The sequence below is a fragment of the Macrotis lagotis genome, chromosome 6, assembly GCF_037893015.1.
Source record: "Macrotis lagotis isolate mMagLag1 chromosome 6, bilby.v1.9.chrom.fasta, whole genome shotgun sequence".
Taxonomy (NCBI): domain Eukaryota; kingdom Metazoa; phylum Chordata; class Mammalia; order Peramelemorphia; family Peramelidae; genus Macrotis; species Macrotis lagotis.
The window spans coordinates 110118430-110139110 of NC_133663.1; the positions used below are offsets into that span (position 1 = coordinate 110118430).

The window sequence follows — 20681 nt, forward strand, 5'->3', positions numbered from 1 at the left end:
ATATCTATATAGAAAAGAACAATGTTATTGGACCAATAGATCAGAAAACTGGATTCTTATTCTTTATCTAATGCAAAATTCTTTTGGGTTCCTTTCCTATTCTCTGAGTTTCAGTTTCTTTTTCTGTAAAATAAAAAGAGTAAAAGAATTCTAATATTCTTTCCATTAAAAGGATCTATGATGATCTACTCTAAATTCAGTGCCAGAAGATAAATATATAGATGCATTGTGGACTTTCTGATGAGCAAGAGAGCATCATGGAGAACCAGAGTCAGAGACATAGAATTAGACTGAGAGAAAAGGAGAGACAAACAGTGACAGAGGGAATCACAGACATGTAGAGACATAGAGTTGTAGAGATACAAAGACAGAGAGAGAGAGACAGAAACAGAGAGACAGAAAGAAGTGGAAATTGAAAATCTCAGGGAAAATCACGATTCAATAAAGATACATATATATATATATATATATATATATATATATATATGTATGTATGTATGTATGTATATATCCCTCCTGAACAATAAAACTTTTTGTCATGTTTCACTTTTATTATTCCTTATGTGTCATAAGATATAGACATGGGTTACATCTGACATTTGTTTAAATGTGGACAGGTGACAATTCCTCAGTGTTCTATGCAGCTCAGTAAGAATATGTTACCTACATGTTACTCATTTACTTTGGTGAAATGTACCCAAAATAGTTGCAAATATATTGAATGCTTATGGTTAGACCATGCCACACAATACAAATGAAAATACTTTCTAAATTAATTTCTATTTATTACTACACCTAGGTAAAGTAATAAAATAAACTGATCTGGAGGAACAAATGTTCACGAATTACAAAGGAAATAATTAAGAAAAAGTAGAATTGAAAATATATTGAATTAGATCTCAGATTATATGATGAAGAAGTAATCATTGAAATTTAGGGTTTAAAATAAATAGCAAAGTTGGTCAATTCAGTTAATAACACCCAGAAGTGAGCAAAATAGCATATAAGCTGTGAAGTTTAAAAATACCAACTGGTATAAAAATTCTTAATTTTTCAAAACCTGAAAGGAAAACTACAAGTGGTTTGGCACAAATTAGATTTAGCCCAAAATCTCATACTTTATATCATGATAAATTCTCAAAGGATTCATGACATAAATGTAAAGTAGTTATAATAGAAACAAATGAAAAGAAAGAATATATCTTTCAAGTTTATGGAAGAAAGGGAATTTTGAGCAAACAAAGGAAGAGGGACTCATTGAAGGTATAATAGAACATTTTAAATCATATGATTGTAATAGATTTTGCACAAGCAAAATTTCTTTAGTTTGAATTAGAAGAGGAATTATTTTCTCTGGAAAGAAGATTTTGAGAAGAATATCTCTGATAAACTTCTATTAGTAACGATTTATCATCGGAATTGGTATAATATAAAACAAACTAGCAAATCAAAAACATTATTTTCCAATAGGAATTTGTCAAAACTTATGAACAGACAACATTCTCTTTATTTTTGGAATTAACAAACACAAAAAAGAATATTTCCACCTAAACACTATCAGAGAATAAGATAATTTCATATGAGTAGTGATGTCAATCTATTGTTCCCAGTTTTTTCTAATGAAAATATATAATATATTCAACCTGTTACATTTTTGAATGCTATTTTATTCTTTTATAATTGATGAAAAGATGAATTTCACATTTTTTGCTTCCCTTATTAAACCTCCCCCTCCCCATGATAGAAAGTAATCTGATATGGATTATATATAGATAATAATGTTGGTTTTTTTTAGGTTTTTTTGCAAGGCAAATGGGGTTAAGTGGCTTGCCCAAGGCCACACAGCTAGATAATTATTAAGTGTCTGAGGCCACATTTGAACTCAGATACTCCTGACTCCAGGGTCAGTGCTCTATCCACTGTACGACCTATCTAATCCTGGATAATAATGTTTAATATATTTCCATATCAGTTATCTTATTACAGAAGAATCAGAATTAAAGGGAAAATGAGGAAAAAACAAAACATAAAATAATAAACACATTTTAAAAAATGAAACTCGTATGTTTTCATCTGCATTCAGACTCCAGTTTGTTTGTGGAAGGCATTTTCTGTCCCAAATCTTCTAATATTGTCCTTGGTCAGTGCTGAGAGGAGCTAAATCCACCATTGCTGATGCTTTCAAAATTTTCAATTATGTTTCTTATTGAATGTCCTTCCTTTGTCTTTTGTTCATTGAACAGGATGCTCTAAAAAGAAAAAAAAAAACACATACTATAAATAGTCATTTAAAGTATATACATAAAATCCCTAACAATAAGGAAAATGTAAATTAAAAGAGCTCTGAAGTTCTAACTAATTCCCATAATCTTGGCAAAGGTTTAAATGGATGAAGTCAGCAATGGCATAAAAATATTAGGATGTCCAGCCATATTATTTAATTCAAACACTCTGGAAATCATTTTAGAAATATACCCCAGTGAAATCAGAAACAGAAACAGAAGACTCATTCATTAAAAAATATTTACTGCATTTTTTGGTTTCTCAATGAACTGGAAAAATGTGGGCTCCCTTTAATTAAGGACTGATTGTTTGTGAAGGGGATATCTGTACCAGTGATTTGCTGAAGACATCGGTTTAGATATCAAACCCCTAATATTCTAAATGTTTAAAATGGTGGAATTCAATTTTCAGTAATGAAATATACTTCTCAAATTCTCAAACTATCATCTTCAAGACACTTCTAGTGTTTTGGCATTGGGGGTTATTAATCACAAATAATTTAACTCTGATTTTATATCACAAAAATATATGTTAGACTTTTTCTTCAACTTAAGAAATTTAGAAAGATCACAGTTCAGTTGTTCCTTTGTTGGGAACCAGGGTTGAAAATGAAGGTTTATATGCCTATAAATAGGACTATAAGAATTACTCCATTTCTCTAATACTTGATAAATTTCAACATAGTGTCTATGCCTTAACCTTCCTCTACCCTATGCTTTATAGTCCTCAATGATAGCTTTGACTGAAAATATTTTTCTTTGTTGAGAATTATCTTTAAGTATAGCTTATTTCATCCTTGACTCAATACTAGGTTCAGTCTTAAAGTCTTTCTAGTCAAAAATACAGGAATGCTTCAATATCTTGATGAGTCATCAAGTAAGAATTATAAAAGTAAATTCATACAAATACTCTCATTTATGTTAGTTTTGCAATGCCTTTGGCCTTTATTATTTTTTAAAATTTATATTTGAATTTTATATAAAATAAAGAAATTCTTAAACTTTTATTTAATAAAGACAAAGTTTTAATCATTTCCCAAGATGTAATATTGGGGAAAAATCATTCTGTAAGCAGACATATCTAATATACAATCTGAAACTAATTAGAAGTACAGTATTTCTTCAAGGAGTAACCTATAATAAAGTTTTCAGCTTCCATTTTAATCAAATGTGCTAAATTAAAAAGTATTAAAATATTTTATGTGAAGGTGCCATCATTCTTTCAGTGATGTTAATGTAAAATAAAAATGATTTGCAAAGGAAAAAGGTTTAAAAAGTTTAATAACCCATATTTAAAAAGTAGAGTCACTTTTAGTACTTCCATTAATTTTCATATTAAAGTACATCACTGTCAACTTTTCAGAGGAATCATTTTTAAAATGTCACTCCAACCTTTAAAATGTTGGTGATGATATTTGAACATGTAGAAAACATATGTTTACTAATCCTGATTCTTTAATTCAATGTATGAAACACCTGCAAATATTATAACCAGGGTAATAGATGGTCCCTTAGTGAACATGAAGGAATGATTTACTAGATGAAGTTATCTTGATGTCAGAAATCTTGAAATCACACCTGTTTTTTTGGCTTAAATTTGAATGTTGTATATTTTTAAAAAATGAACTAACACCTTTGAAATCTTGAAAAAGATAAAACATTCCTTATATCATTGATATCATGGTTTATGTTTTGTCGAAAATGGCATTTGCCTGAAAATTTCTTAGGAGCAAGGCAGAAAGAGAGACACACTTACAATCCCTAAAATCCTTTAAAAAACAATGTTATGGGAAGAACACACTGGACTTTTTTTTTTAATATACTTTAGATTCAAAGAAAGATTCTATCATTTGCTAGGCAGGTAACTTTAAGCAATTCACTACTGCTAAGGCCCTTAGTTTCCTCATATGTAAAATGAGATGGTCAAATAAGATGATCTTTTTAGTCCCTTCCAATTGCAATTCTATAAACATTCTCTACAGTTATTTCCTTCATAAATGACATGGTAGTGACACTGTCATACTATAATTTACTTAGTTGACTTCAGCAAAAAGAAATGAGATTTAAAGTATCATATCAAAAATTGTTCTATAGATTTTATTCATATATGTGGGTATAATATATGATATATAATATACAATATGTAATTTAGTGGAAATTTAAATCTCTCTCCAGTAGTTTTCATGGGGATTGACTCTTTTCAATGTTGGTAACATTTGATAGAATTAAATTTTTGTTAAACTTAGAAATTATTTTTCTTGTATTTTTTACACTTGATTTTGGAATCTAAGAAGGTATTTGATTTCATTCTGGAGACTTTTATGAATAAAATCACTTTGTTTCCCATTAGTCCTTTCAAACATTAAAAATTGAATACATATGTATTGAATGCAAATATCTATGATGGATTTGCTTCTGAATGGAACCTTTTATAATCAGCAAAGTCATTTACTTCCTAAAAAGATGTCTGATCCTCACCAGGTGTATATCAAGGGCAAAACATTTTAACTCTCAGTATCAATTTCAATAAAAATAATGACATTCTTTGCAGTTATCTTACAGGGTTACTGTGAAGATGAAATGAGATTTCATAATTCTGGTGCAAAGCAATTGGTAGTATAGCTATAATTAAATTTTAGGTTAGATCAGAAAATAAATGACCATCAGTCTCAGATTATAAGTGCATAAAATCTTAAGTTCAGTAAAGTCAAAAGTCTATGTAAAATCACAAATCAGAAGATTTTCAGTAAGATTATTACAAGTCTCTATAAGATTATATGCCTGTAAAATCAGAAGTCACAATAAAATTTCAAGAGACAATAAGTATCTTTCCATAATCAGTCATCACCTGCCTTATCTTGCCAGAATCATTTTTCACCTATGAGTGGATTCATAGAACTGGGGAACTCCAGGAACAAGCCTCTGGGGTCTCAGGGAGCAATGTATGGCCTGCATGTCTGCACCAGGGTGGAGGCTCCAAAGAAAGACCTCTAGTCTTCCATTTAAATCAGCCTCCAAACCAAGAAGGTTCTGTGTCAGGTTGTACAATGGATTTCAAATGGCATTTTCAAGATGCCAGGAACTGGACATCTGGAAAATAACTCTAGAGACTTTAAAACCTCATCATTTTCTAACCTATTGAGGTACTCAGACTTCAGCTTATCTTGTCAGGTTGAGATCAGATAATGGGCAATTTTTATTGAGGACAATTTGAGTTCCATATTCCTAATACAATATTTGAAGTATTTATTAAACATCGAAGCCTCTATATTATATTAATATAGAAATATTTTTTAAATAATTTATTTCAAAAAAACCTGATGAAACATGTATAGCACATTTATAAGTATTTCATATAAATAATTTTTGTCATGATTTATAAATAAGATATTTTAGAGAGTCACATCAAAGCATATGTAGTCTTGAGATATCTAGGTTGACATAGATGTTAATTTAATATATAATTTAAATTGTGATTCATGTAAGTTGAAAGGTAAACAGTTCAAAAAGACCTGGATTAAAATTATTTTATGTGTATTTACATATTACGTTACCATACATAAATTACTTATCCTTTATTATGAATTTTAAGCTTTCCTACACTATTTTTAGTTTGGTATTGTTTTCAAAAGGCTATAATTAATTCATCCATAAGGCAACATATATTATAAGGTCAAAGTTCATGTAGAAAAGAGGTTCACAATGAATCATATGGGAGCCTGAATATGAAATATTTCTGACAAATATTTAAAGTATATATAAAAAACACATTATCCTGGTAACCGATAATAATGCACTGGTCTTGGATGTAATGACTTATGGTCTAGGGAAAGGCACTTGTTTCAAACATTTTCTATTTTTTGTGAGCCCTCTGAATTACTCTGCAAAGATACTGGAATAATTTGTCATTTCCTTGTGCAGTTCAGTTTACTGATATGTGGATGATGCAAAGAGCATTAAGTGACTTGTCCAGGGTCACACAGCTAATATATGTTTAAGGTCAGATTTGAACTGGGGAAGATGAGTCCAACACTTTATCTAATGGGCCACCTAACTGAGCAGGGAAGGGCAAATGGATGTCCTCATTGACCAAACTGTTGCTTTCTTCAAATATATGAGACAGGATAGATTAACCTTTTGTTAATGTTAAATAAAATCTGAGACAGAAGAGACCTAAAACATAGGCATTAGAAGTATCTGCCAATTTAGATTAAAAGTGAAGGATTGCTCTAAAATGTTACTCCATGAGAAAGGAGAAGCACAGTATTTCACATTCTCTGTCACTACACCCACATTTATGAAGTCTTAAGCAAATTAAGATCTGTGTGATTGGCAAGAGTTTCCCACCATAATGAAAATGATACATCCTTTATAGATTTCTATTTTACTTAAGTAAAAATAGATCCAGATTTGTTTAATCTTGAGAAATCTGAGTTGTCCTTCCTTAAATTATTTTGAAACTATTATGGGGCCAGCTAGGTTGTGTTAGATAGGACACTGGCCCTAGAGTCAGGAGGACCTGCATTCAAATCCAACATCAGATACTTGGTAATTATTAACTATGTGATATTGGGCAAATCATTTATTTCCCACTGCCCCACCAAAAAAATGAAACTATTGGATTGAAGTTGATAAAACACAGCGAAGAGGTTGCTGCAACAAGGTCTGTGGTATGGGGGGGTGGATTTCAAAGGGAAAAATATGTATAATTTTAATTGCCAATGATATTATTATTGTTATCATTATTGTCATGGAGTAATGTAAGAGGGTTTGTAATGGGCTCTGAAGATATGGGTGCACATAGTTTCAAATATAGTTGGTATTTATGAGATGACAAGGAGAATAAAGTTACTTTAGGAATTGAATAGGACAATCTCAATTAAAAATTTTAATAACATGATTTTCAGTAAAATGACATGGTCTGAATCCCAATTAGAGTGATCCAAAAAGTGTAATAGAGGTAGTAGTAATGCATCCTTTATTTGAAGAGATTAGAACTGAAGATGATAGAGGACAGTAAATGATGGTGGATGAATTCCTCATTTCTGAATGTAATAATTTAGAATTGTCTGGCTTTTGAAAGGGAAAAGATATTTTCACATTATTAAAAACAAGTGACACCTTGAATTCAGTTTAGACTGGATAAATTCAAATTTTAAATGTAGTTTATTAGAATGACTTCCATTAATTCTACTTCAATATGCTTTTTAAAAGAGATCACATTGCATGTGACTGCTTTGCAACTACTTCTATAGTAGACTGTGATATTTGCTAAAATATACAGAAACTCTCTGGACAAATTTCAGCACATGGTACCTTAAGATCACATGCAGCTCATGTAAAATAATCCTGAATGGAGAATATTTAAGAGTTAGGGGAAAGGCAGCTAAAATGCTTAGAACTGAGAGATGAAATGATATGTCCATGGAACAACCAGGAGGAGAGTGTCAATCAATTAAAGGGTATGTATCAGATAGAAAGATGGAAAAAGACCAAAAAATAGGAGAGGCTTATGTTATTAAGGGTTTTGAATGCACAGCAGAGTATTTTGTAATAATTCACTCATTTGGAAATCTTTTAAAGAATATATATATATATATATATATATATATATATATATATATCATAGGGGTGTGGGTGTATGTTTGTATAGTGTAAATATATTTAAATAAATTCTTCTAAAGTCGCAATCTGATGCCCCAATGAACATTATCCATAAAGCTTGCAATGAATTTTGATTTTTTTTCTATCACTGAAATTTTGTGTCAAAATTTTAATTTGTTCATAATAATTAAATTGGGTCCTCCAATGGACTAAGTGGAAAATGTTTCCCATCCAAAGACTATAAGTTCTTCAAAAGAAAAAACAGTTTTAACTTCTCATCACTGAAGCAAATCATACCCCACATCCATATTTTAGTGCTTTTTCTTTCCTCTTTATTTAAGACAATGGAGTTAAGTGACTTGCCCAAGGTCACAAAGCTAGGCACTTGCTAAGTGTCTGAGGCCAGATTTGAACTTAGGTACTCCTGACTCCAGGGCAGGTGCTCCATTCACTGCACCACCTATCTGTCCTTATAATATCTTTTCTTTATTCGTATAGAAGGCAAATGTAATAACCCAAGTTTTTGTAACTCTCCAAACTTAGCTAGTCTTCACAGAGCAGTAGCCTTATTTGAATCCAGAACTCAAAGTCATGATAAGATCTTCAAAAGCTTTTCCTCTGCTGATAATGGCTTTAAGAACCAGATTCTACCTGTGTATGATATTCTGCTGAGGCATCAGAATGGTACTACAGTGGAAGAGATTACAAATGACTACCCTGAAACAATATTTATTTTTCTAAAAGTCATTGTGTCTTCTCTGACCTAGATGCAGGTTTATAATTTTTCATGTGTCAAAAGGAAACCTTATTGATTAAATTTATGGTGTACTTTAGAGGGCAGTTCAAATATCAATATTTTTGAGGGGGAAAAATGCACAATGATTTCATGAACTACTTAAACTGCTCTATAAGATTGGTTCTCTTATTTTATGAATTCATATAGAGTTAAAATATGATCTTTGTGGAGAATCAGTTTAGAAAAGTCTTTTCCAAATAAGGTGAAAGGATAGGGTATTTTCTGAGAATTTAAATTTCAAAGTTAATTGAGGGCATATATTTTAGGAGTAAGTAATCCTTTTTCAGCATCCATGCAGTATTCTTAAAGTGAATATTTTACTGTTAGGAAATACAATATAAAATATTATTTCAATTTGTCCAGTACATGCCTTTTTATATAATTTTGGTCAAATTTGTCTAATTAAAAAGTTATAAAGTTCAATATATCTAATATTGTTTATCAGCGGCACTGAGAGAGAAAGAAAAGATAAATAATAGACTCATAATATTTCCAAATCATTTGTTAGTCCAAGATATTGGACAAATTATAATTGCTATTATTTTTGTTTTAAAGCAAGCCAGAGGCTAAAATCAAAGAAAAATAAATTTTACATTATGGTAGAAGTAAATTGACCTATGAAATTAGTTTAAAACATAATTTATTTAATGAAAGTTCAAAGTTTAGATAAGAATATTTCAGGAAAAAATTCTTATATTTTGTAAGTACTTAAAGTAATATTTAGTCTGTGAAGGGTATCCTCTAAGTAACTGTCACTAATTAAATTGAATTATTTGCCAACTTCCTAGAATTAGCTAATCAGGACTTCCAAAGTACACTCTTTTCTCTTTTGTTGTTCTCTTTTTCCACAAGAAGTAGTAAAGACTTGGTTTTCCATGTTCCTTTTTTTCCCCTATCAGTCTTCCTTCTTTTTCACTTCATTCTTTTTTGTAGAGAAGGTAAGCAATAATAACACAGGAGCAAAGCAATATGTGTCTTGTTATACTTTGGATAGGGATTTTATATATATATATATATATATATATATATATATATCCTATTCATTCTTAGTTAATTCCTATACATTTTCTTTTTTCTTTTCCTCCTCTCTCAGATATTTACTGATTTAAATGTATTCACTTAAAAAGCATGAATAACTATTAAATATATTCTTGTGTGGTTGCATCTAAATTTCATTAGTTTTCATATTAGCTTCTCTAAGAATGGCAACATTTGGTTTGCATGATTATACAGAGATGCAAACACATGCAGCAATGTATAGTAAATAGAGAAGTAATGTTTTAGTTTGGAAGACCTACTGTCTATGTTAGACTGGAGAAATCATTTTATCTCTACCTTTCTTTTTCCTCATTCTTTTCTTAAATCGATGTAATCTGGCTTCCATCTTCATTAAATTGTCAATAATTCCTCAATTTCAAGATCTAATGACCTTTACTTTTTTTTGTTCTGGCTTTTGCAAGGCAATGGGGTTAAATGACTTGCCCAAAGTCACACAGCTAGGTAAATATTATGTGCTTGAGACTGGATTTGAACTCTGGTCCTCCTGACTCCAGGGCCAGTGCTCTATCCACAGTGCCACCCAGGGGTCCCCCCTCTCCAAGTGCTAATGACAATTTCTCAACTCATCCTTCTTGAACCTCTCTCCAGTCTTGAGCAATATCGCTCCCTTTTCCTTACTCTCTTTTCTCTGGGTTTTCATGGCAATATCATTCATCTTTCTCCATATATCCAGACCCTTCTTTCTACTCTTCTTTGTTGGATCTTCATGCAAATGGTGCCCACCAACTATATAGGTCCCTGGGCTTTCTTTTGTTCTCACACTGTACTATTTTCCTTGAAGCTTTTATTACCAACTATGAATTCTACATCATCTCTATACTAATAGTTGCTATTTACATTTATATAACCTTAAATTTTGTCTTAAACTCTAGTCTCATTTCACTTACTGCACTTACTGTCTATTGGACATCTAGCTTTTGATCTCTTAAATTCAACATACCTCAAATTGAACTCACTGATATCAAACACATCCATAAATATTTCCTTCTTCCTAACTTTCTTTCTACTATTGAGAGCTCCATCATCCTTCCTGTCATTAATCTTACAACCTCACCTAATTATTATTATTATTATTTTCATTATTATTATTAGTAGTACTTATTTAGGCAAAGATTAGACCCTTAATAAATGTTTGTGAAACTTTTAATTGTCCTAGGAAAGTGTCTAAAATTACACATTTTATAGAAGGGGACACTCTGAATTGGTTGAGGCTGTTCAGTTTACCTGAACCTATGACACTAATGAAATCATAAGAGTAGTCTAAAACAAAGAAACAAAAACAAAAACAAAGCAAAAATGTTTTGAAAATCATCATAACTTTAGTTGATTGATTGATGCCCTTTGTTCTCAAAGAGGAACAAAATGACCTCACTATATTTGAATAAAAGCATATTAATGTCCAACTATGGTTCATCAGAACATTGTGAGCTCAGAAGGCTGTAATACAGATAAGGCACAAACAGTTCATAGGAACATTTAGTGTTGTCTCTAAGTATGGAAATATCATTTTTTAATCTACTACAATTATGCTTTGCTTATAGTACATCTTCTTTGATGCAGGTATGTCATGATGGGCAGTCTTTTAACAATGTCTCCCAAGACATATAATCAATTACAATCTTTTTCAAAGAGATTTTTGAGAAAATATTCTTGTGGCTTTCTTCTTCACTTCTCCTCCTCCTCCTCCTTCTCATCCTTCTTCTTCTTCTTCTTCTTCTTCTTCTTCTTCTTCTTCTACTACTACTACTACTACTACTACTACTACTACTACTACTACTACTACTACTACTTCTTCTTCTACTTCCTCTACTTCCTCTACTTTTCCTTCTCCATTCTTTCTTCTTTTTTCTAAATCACTTTTTTTGGTAATTGGGGTTTAGTGACTTATCCAGGGTAACATGTTTAGTAAGTGACAAGTATTTCAGTCCAGATTCAAACTCAGGTTATTCTGATTCTAGGGCTGGTACCCTAATCACTTTGCCACTTGGCTATCCTCTTGAATCACTTCTTCTGACTTGTATGTGAGTTCTTACCTTGTATGAGTTCTCCATTGAATAGTATTTTAGATAAATGTGCATCTGGTATTTTGAAAACATAGCCAGGTTAAGAAATGACCTTTGTTTCCAATACCTTATCTTGCTTAGTGATCTTCAGAATTTTCCTAATTCAAATGGAAGCAGTTCAGTTTCTTCCAGTGGTGCTTGTAGACTGTCCAGATTTCAAAGGCATACAACAATAAAGTTAGTACAAGGACTTTGTAGACCTTCAGTTTTATAGGTAGTCTAATCCTTTTCACTCTCACACTTTCTTTCAAAGAATCATCCTCATTATCTAGAGGTACATCCCTGAAAAGTATACAGCCAAGATAAGTGAACAAAACCACAACACTCAAAATTTCTCCATTTACTGTAACCAATATTTCTACATATGAATGGTATGGTGTTGACTGTTGGAGAACTTGTTTTCTTGGTCTCATCTCAGCCTCACAGACTGCACTGAATGAATAGCACTTGACAAAACAATCATGCACAAATTCTCCTTCCTTTTGGTCTTGACTTGTAGTTGCTTTTTTAAAAATTGTTTTATTAATTAAAGTTCTCAGAAGCTGTTTACTTTTTCTTCTCCACATCTTGCTCTGCAGCCTCCTTGACTCGCTTAACACAGATTCCAAAGAGACGGGCATTGGCCCTGGCCATACGAAGCCTGGCAAATGCCTTGAAATTCTTCTAATGACACGAGCTTTCTCTTTCTTGTAGACATTTCTGATGCGCATAACTGGTCCTGTAAGCTGAGATGCCAATTTGAGTTCTTCAGCAGAGCTGTCACCCTTCTTGGGTGCAGAGGGTTTCCTTGGGAAGAGGATCAGTTTGGAAAGATATTCTTTCAGTCGCTGCACATTTGCCTGAAGAGACTGTAGACTTATTTCGGCGATGAAGGTCCACAGAGATACCAATGGTTCGGGCCACTTTTTTTATGAATTCCAGCCACCCGAAGTTCATTCAAGCTGAAGCCTCTGCCAGCACGTACACTGGTATGGTATCGGACAGTGGGGCATCTAACAATGGGTTGAATAGAACCAGATGCAGGGCGAGGAGCAATTCGACGGGCTTTTGCTAGATGGACCTTCTGCCTTCTGATCTTCCTGGCTGGCTGATTAAACCATGTGGCTACTCGTCTTTGCCAGTCTTTGTGAAAATGGGGCTTCAAAATCATGCCATTTCGGCTGGGCACCAATGCCTACTTAAAGCCCTCCTCACTGGTACCTCAGCCGCGTGGAAAGGAAAGCTGCGGCCCGAAGCACGCTGGGATAGTGATGATTTCTTGTATTTGCTTTTTGTTCCAAGTTAAATAATTTACCAACTGTGAAGTAGTTGACCTTGATCCTCTTTTCTTCCTCCAAAGGTATCTGACAACAGTGCTGAAAACATCATTAAAAAAAGAAATAGGAGAAAATCCACACTCTTCTTCACTCCATTGATGACAAGGAAAACGCGAAAATATAGTTCATTTTCCAGAAATTAACTTTAACAAGGTGGCATTCAAATTGTAACACTTAGGTACATATTGCAGTACTTAGCACAATAACTAGTATGGGGTGGGAGCTTAAGAGATTGATTACTAATTCTTTTATTACCAATTTGATTACTAATTCTTTTTTAAAAGAAAGACATAATTCTAAGGGATTCATTTTTAAAATTCAGGTTTATTATTTTTGTACATGGCATGAAGAGGCCTAATAGATTTGTCATCTACAATTAAATGAAACTGATACGCTAATTAAAGTTAAAAGGCAATAAAAGTGAAAACAAAAGTCATAATATTTTAATTAGAAAAGACAAATGAGAGATACAAAAATATTGATAAATATGACATTTCAGAAATGCAGATTTTCATCTGAGAGAAATGATTACTAATAGCCAATAATTTCTGGAAATCCAGATTCTACCCCTTTTTTTTCTAAAATTCTGATTTAAAAAGTCTATCTCTTGAACTTATAGTACTGATAAATGAAACTGAACTAGTTTTCTTGTTCAAGAGTCCAACACGGTTTGAGTGGGGCATATATTCTTTGAGTAGATGAGCTAATGTAGGGGTTAGTCTGAGTATAGCCATATTTTCTCTATCCAAAGGGGTCTTGATACTACTCTAGGTCCTTCATTTTTATATAACCCACTACTCATTGTGTTAATCAATCAGAGTTCATTGCTTCCTCTCTTAAAAAAAAGAACATAATAACCTTGAGCCCAGTGTCAAGATGGTCTTTTATCTAAGAGAGCTAGTCCAATGAAAATCCTTTTATTAATGATGTACTGGTCTGATGAATAAAATTATTAAATTACCAACACTACATCTCTCAAATTCTTTCAGTTGTCACACATCTCTAACAATAAGGAATAGCCACAACTGTTATTAAAAAGATTAGGTTCAGAGGGGAAATTTTGTAATTTGGAGATATGCATGTACAAATGGATGCAAGTAAATAATAAAAAAATTAATAATAAAAAGAAAAGAGTAGGCTAAGAAAGAGGATTTTAAGAAACTGACTATGCATTTGGTGTTCACAATTTTATTTATTTATTTGTGTTTTGCTTTTGATTCTTCATTTTCAAATGTAATCATAGAGTGATGTCTTAATCTGTATGTGAATTGAATTTAAATGAAGCAGTCTCACCTATCTTTCATCTTCCTGCTGACTTTTAATATAGTTGTTCCTCATGGACTGTCCTTGATCCTAATCTTTTTATTTTCTCTGAAAATTCTCTCCTTTGGCAATTCTGTTCCCACAGCTTATGCTGATAACTCTTAAGTCAATATCTACAGTTTCATCTTCCCTTTTGAATCTGAGAGCCACACTTCCTAGTGATTACAGGCTAACTGCAGCTGAATGTCTTACTATAGTATCATATTGTCTTTGTCAAAAGTCAAGCTTATCTATCCCCTAAACTCATATAATTAGTTTCTGTTTTCTAATTCATTCTAAAATATTTCTACAATTTTGGGGTCAGGTTACATCATTCATATTCAGCTGTGGTAGTTAATTTTATTCCTCCCCACCATATGCTTTATAATTTCCCTTCTCTTCTTATTATTACTTTAAAAAATGAAAAAAAGGTGGAAGAAGAAAAAGAAAAGAAATGGGATTAATAGTAGTAGTACCTAATTAAATCACTCTCTGATCATTGTTGATTACATTTTCATCCAAAGTCCTAACTCCTTTGTCTTTCATTTGACTTTCCACAATCTACTACCATTTGCCCTTTTATTTTTTAGTTTTATCTCAAATTAGTTCCCCTATGCTTCCAGCATGATAGACAAATTAGGCAAATCTCTTGCTTCTGAAAATGCTACATTATTACTCTCCCCATCTTTTTTCTTTAGAATTTTTTACATCCTTTAGAGCTTAGTTCAAGTAAATCCTCCACCATGAATTTAACACCCTTTCCTTTAGATTTAATGAACTTATTTCTTAAATTTCACATATTACTTTGTTTCATAAATCTTTAAAGCATGTTAATGAGGGTAATTTGTAGCATAGCCATCTGGGTTGGTATCTTTTTCACTCTTTGAACTTGTTCTTAATCTTTTTATTTTTCTCTGAAAATTCTCTCCTTTGGCAATTCTGCTCCCACAACTTATGCTGATAACTAAGTCAATATCTATAGTTTCATCTTTCTTTTGAATCTGAGAGCCACACTTCTTAGTGACAGACAAAACTTCTTTGGGACAAGGATCATTTCTTTTCAAAATTTCCTAACATCTCCTGTGCCATGAATAGTTCTTAATACACAATAGCTGCTCAATGAATATTCTTTACAGGAGAGCTATATTTTTATGGTTAATTACTCTGTCCATAGTGATACGAGTTGATTGCATATAACAACTATAATCTAACAACCTTATAAAGTCCAATTTTTAAATGAGGAAATAAAGACAAAGAGTTTGAGTGATCAACACTCAGCTGTTTACCTAAGAAGGATCTGAACTGGAATTTTAATTTTCTTCTTCTGAATACAGATCATCCTTTCATTCCATTACCATATTCATTCCTGAAAATAATTTTTTTATTTATATACTGTTGTACACTATTTTCACTCGCCTTATTATAAATGAAGTAAATAGAAGAGGAAGTTCTTAAAGACACCCACTCTTTCATTCAGATTAAGAAAAAAGGAAAAAGGAAAGCAGTGATGTGATAAAGATTTAGAAATAGATAACTGAATAGGGTTATCAGAAGATGCAAAACAAGCACTGTATTTTCCCCAACTCCTGGCTTGGTTTTTAAAACAATTCATTCAATAGACTTTAGCTTTGCTTTTGTTTTTGTTATTTTTTGAAATAGGTGAAATAAAGAGGTCTCTTTGAATGTGTATTGTGCTGATTTATAATACCCTCTAGATTTTTTTTTGCTACTTTCCATTAAATTCAAAAATCCTTTTTACCATATTAAAAAAATATTTTCTTAAGGTAATGAGGTTAGGTGACTTGCCCATTGTCCACAGCTAGGCCAATATTAAGTGTCAGAAGTTAGATTTGAACTCAGGTCCTCCTGACTTCAGGGCCAGTGCTCTATGAACTGTACCACCTAGTTGTCCCCCTTATTCAGTATAATTTTAAAGTTTATCTTAAAGCAAGGAATATGAAAGCAATATTTGTGACTTTCAGCCTTTTATCTCTATTTTAGGAGAATAGAAAATTAAATGGACAATCACTGTGAAGCCGTTCTGAGAAGATCTCTGTATCTGTAATGGAGAACAGAGATTCTTTATTTGTAATAAAGGAGCCAGACCTCCCTTATATTTTCTTAAATAAGGTTCGTTTTCATTTACATCACTGAGATGATCCTGACTCTTCTTCTGACTCTTCCCAGAGAAACATATTTCTAACAAAGTAATTCAAAAATAAATAAAAATATTGGCAAAAGTGATCATAAAAGAGTTTAAAGTTTAAGGTAATGTATTTAACCTATCCTCTATCTGGTGTTCTTCAAACAATATTTTTTTTAACCATGGACAGTTTTATTCTCTGTCTCCTGTCTAGAATGTGCTTGTTCCTTATCTCTATTTCCTGGATTTCTTGAAGTCCCAGTCAGAATCCCACCTTCTACAGAAATCCTTTCTCAATTATCTTTGATTCTAGCTCCTTCCCACAGTTGAATATACTTGATCTAACCTGTCTGTGCCTTGTATGTACAAAATTGCTTATATGAGTCTTCCATTAGATTGTCACCTTGAGAGCAGAGACTTTAATTTTGACATGCTATGTTTCCCACAGTAATTAATATAGTGCTTTGTATAGCATAGATGATTAATAATTATTTGTTTTTTAATATTATTTATTTAAGGCAATGGGGTGAAGTGACTTGCCCAAGGTCACATCGATAGGCAATTATTAAGTGTCTGAGACTCAGATTCTCCTGACTCCAGAGCCGGGGCTCTATCCAAAGCACCACCTAACTGCCCCCTTAATAATGATTTGTTTAACTATTGTTCTATTAGAAACCAGGAAGGATGAGAATTCAGGGAAGCATGGAAGGATTTGCATGAACTGATACTGATCAAGATGATCAGAACCAGAAAAACAATTTACACCTAACAGCAACATGGGGGTGACCTTGATGGACTTGCTCAAGTGCAACAATCAGGGACAATTTTTGTGATCTCTGCAATGGAGAAAATATTTTCCTGGTTTTGCTCTGTATTTTTCATTATTAATTACAGTAAAGTAATATACAATTATATTCATTATATACAATCTGTTTAACCATTTGCCATGTGAGAGCAGCTGCCTTGTTTCCAATTTTTTCCTATTGCAAAAAGTGCAGCAGGAAAATTACGGTGTGTATAGAACCTTCTTTGTTTCATTGACTCCCTAACCTTTACAATATTTTTTTAAATCTTTATTTTTGAGAAGAAGAGTAGGTTGTATTCCTCTTAGTTACTAACTCCATATGACTCAAATCACTTGCTAGATTAGTAAAAGCAAAAACTATCTAAATTAATATGCATCTGAAGTGCCACACTATAAATTCTTTATCCTCTGTTTCTATAGATGACTACAGAAGAGTTTTCTGGACTAACTTTGTAAAATTTTACTAATTACCATTCCATCTTTGACTTCAAAGGTCACATGTAACTGGAGAAATCATAAAACTCTCAATGACTTTGGTGACATTCTGAGACAAATGGAGTGAGAGAATCCTCAAGCTTATAAATGAAGTCACAGGTCTATTAGAAAACAGCACAAACTTTCCTTACCTTTGAATTCTTAATGACAGTAAAATCAAAGACCTCTGCTTTATCCCTATCCCTGATTGACCAAAAATGAGTTGAAAGTCTTCTTTGATGACAAAATTAACTTGTTGTCAATTAAGAATGATGAGATACATTTCAATTTTTTTTAATTTTATCTTTTATTTAAGGCAATGGAGTTATGTGACTTGCCCAAGATCACACAGCTAGGCAATTATTAAGTGACTGATGCTGAATTTAAACTCAGGTATTCCTGAGGCCAGCGCTCCATCCACTGCACCAAACTGTTCAATTCCAATTTGAACAGATGTTTATTCTTGTACTATACATTGAAAGATCATAATAACACATATGAGAAAGAAGCCCTAAAATAATTTTAATAGGTAAATACAAATAGCAGGCACATGCCAGTAGTTATTCCACTTATATTACTTCGGTATCATAGCACCTAATAGAATAAAATATAATAAACAAGACAGTTTACTTTTCTTCTGGGAGTCACTGTGGTCATAGTGATTCTTATCTTAGCTCAAGTGAGTTGTTGATGCTTCAAGAGTTTGGAATCAAGTGAACTCACTCCTTGCAAGAATCTTCTGCTCATTCCTCTGGGCCTTAGGAAGGGTGTAGTTAATTCATCTCATCTTATCTTGTTCAAAGACAGAATTATTATTGTGGAATATTAGTCATCAATGTGAGAAACCAGTTGGGAAAAGTTTAATATAAAACTAGTTGATATAATTCATCGGTTATGTTGAGCTTTGCAACTGACTGAACTGGAATATTCTAATCTGAGACCAGTTTACTAAGAAAGTAAGAATAACAGAGAATATTACCAGGTGACATACCAAATTTGTTCACACTTATTCAATTAATAATTTGCTATTGATGAAGCATGGCTAGCTCTTTACCAATTAAAATATTTGCAGGGACTTTTCCATAAATAAGGGAAGCAGAATTGGAGTCTCAGAATTTTCCATGAAAACTGTTTGCTAGGAAACAGAGAAATAATCAGACATTCCTTTACTTTTCTTGTCCTTATGGAGTATCTGACTCTGCCAGATTAATAAAAAACACACACTATCTAAATTAATTTGCATCTGAAGTGCCTCACCATAGGCTATCCTTCTCTGTTCCTATAGATGACTATAGAAATGCTTTCTGTATTTAGCTTTCCTAACTCAGATAGCCTAACTTCTTGATTTCTTTTGCAAATAATTCCCCATAATCTAGATATTCTAGGGCTGGTAGATAGGAGTCATATCTATCCCCCCCACATAACCATAAATTCAAAACTGTTTGCCAGCAATAAAATAAGTTATGTGATGAAAGTTTTACGGTATGTGGGGAGGGGGAGGTACGGAAGACAAGGAAGTAGCTTCAAATATATTATTATTTAAAATGATTTTATCTGTAACACGGAATATACAATATGACACTTTGATGTCAGGGGAGTGGATTGTTTGCTATTATAAAGAGAAAGGATTCAGATCCTGAATCTATTAACTATTTCTATAACCTTGTTAAAGGCACAGTCACTAAACTTCTCTAGGTCTCAGTTTTCCTCAATTGTAAAATTAAGAAATTGTACTTGAGTACCTAAAAGTCTTCTGTTATTAAATTTATGATGCTATAATTCTGGGATAAATGACAGTTAAAGGAAAGACTGGAGAAAGAGACGACAGAGCAATTTTTCTATCACTCTGGATATGTAAGTGCCATAGTGAATAGAAAACAGGTCAAGAACTCCTGCATTCAAATACTGCTACAGATCACTTTCTAGCTGTGTACCAGAGAAAGTTGCTTAGCCTCTATCAGTCTCAGTTTCCTCATCTGTAAAATGAGGGTAACAATAGGGTTAATATGAGAACAAATGATATACTTTTTGTAAATTGCTTTCTAAATCTTAAAGCCTTATATGAATATTTGGCCATGATTAACAATTATTTCTCCACATATTTGTAATGAAATATGTTAATATCTGCTCTGTTCTTTATGCATTCATAAATTGTTATTAAATTATTTATCGCTTACTTATACATACATGAAACTAATGAATTTTCTACTTTTTAAACCCTTTTCCCAAGACTGACAGGCATAATACAATAGTCATCTAAACATTTTTAATATCTCATCAATCGTATAATTATCAAACGTGTTTCATTATCTTATTTATTGCATTATGTTAGAATCTGTACAAATCAATTTCAGTACCTGGTTTAACACTAAAAATAGGTAAAGAAAATGGTTAAAAAATTGAAATCAATTCCTTTGATAGAAAAAATAGCAATGACAAAAACTGAAAAGACTTGTAAAAGTTGAAACATCAGATTTGATACTTTGGAAGATGAGTGAGAGACACAAGTCTCTAAAGTAAAATGCATTATCAGGCAACAAGCTTGGAAAACTGCTAGCACGTCTGCTTGCAGCAATCTTAGAGCCAAGAGCAATTCCCGTCATCAAGGATAAAGGAGATGACCTTAAAGCTGATTTACAGAACATTCACCATTTCTTTACTGGGTTTTATGAGCAACTCTATAACTTACATGCTTTAGGCATCAAAGTGACAATGGTAGAATTTCTTTTTTAAAAATGTATTTTTACTCAATTTGAAATAGGTAATAAGATCAGAACATCTGCCTCCAAGGGGAAAATGATATAACATTAGACAATCAAGACAGTACACAGAAGACA

General features: G+C 32.2%; 1 pseudogene; it reads right to left on the reverse strand.

The window, feature by feature from the left end:
* Positions 1-12341: 12341 nt before the first annotated feature.
* LOC141492186 (large ribosomal subunit protein eL13 pseudogene) lies at positions 12342-20447 on the reverse strand (annotated as a pseudogene).
* Positions 20448-20681: the final 234 nt, after the last annotated feature.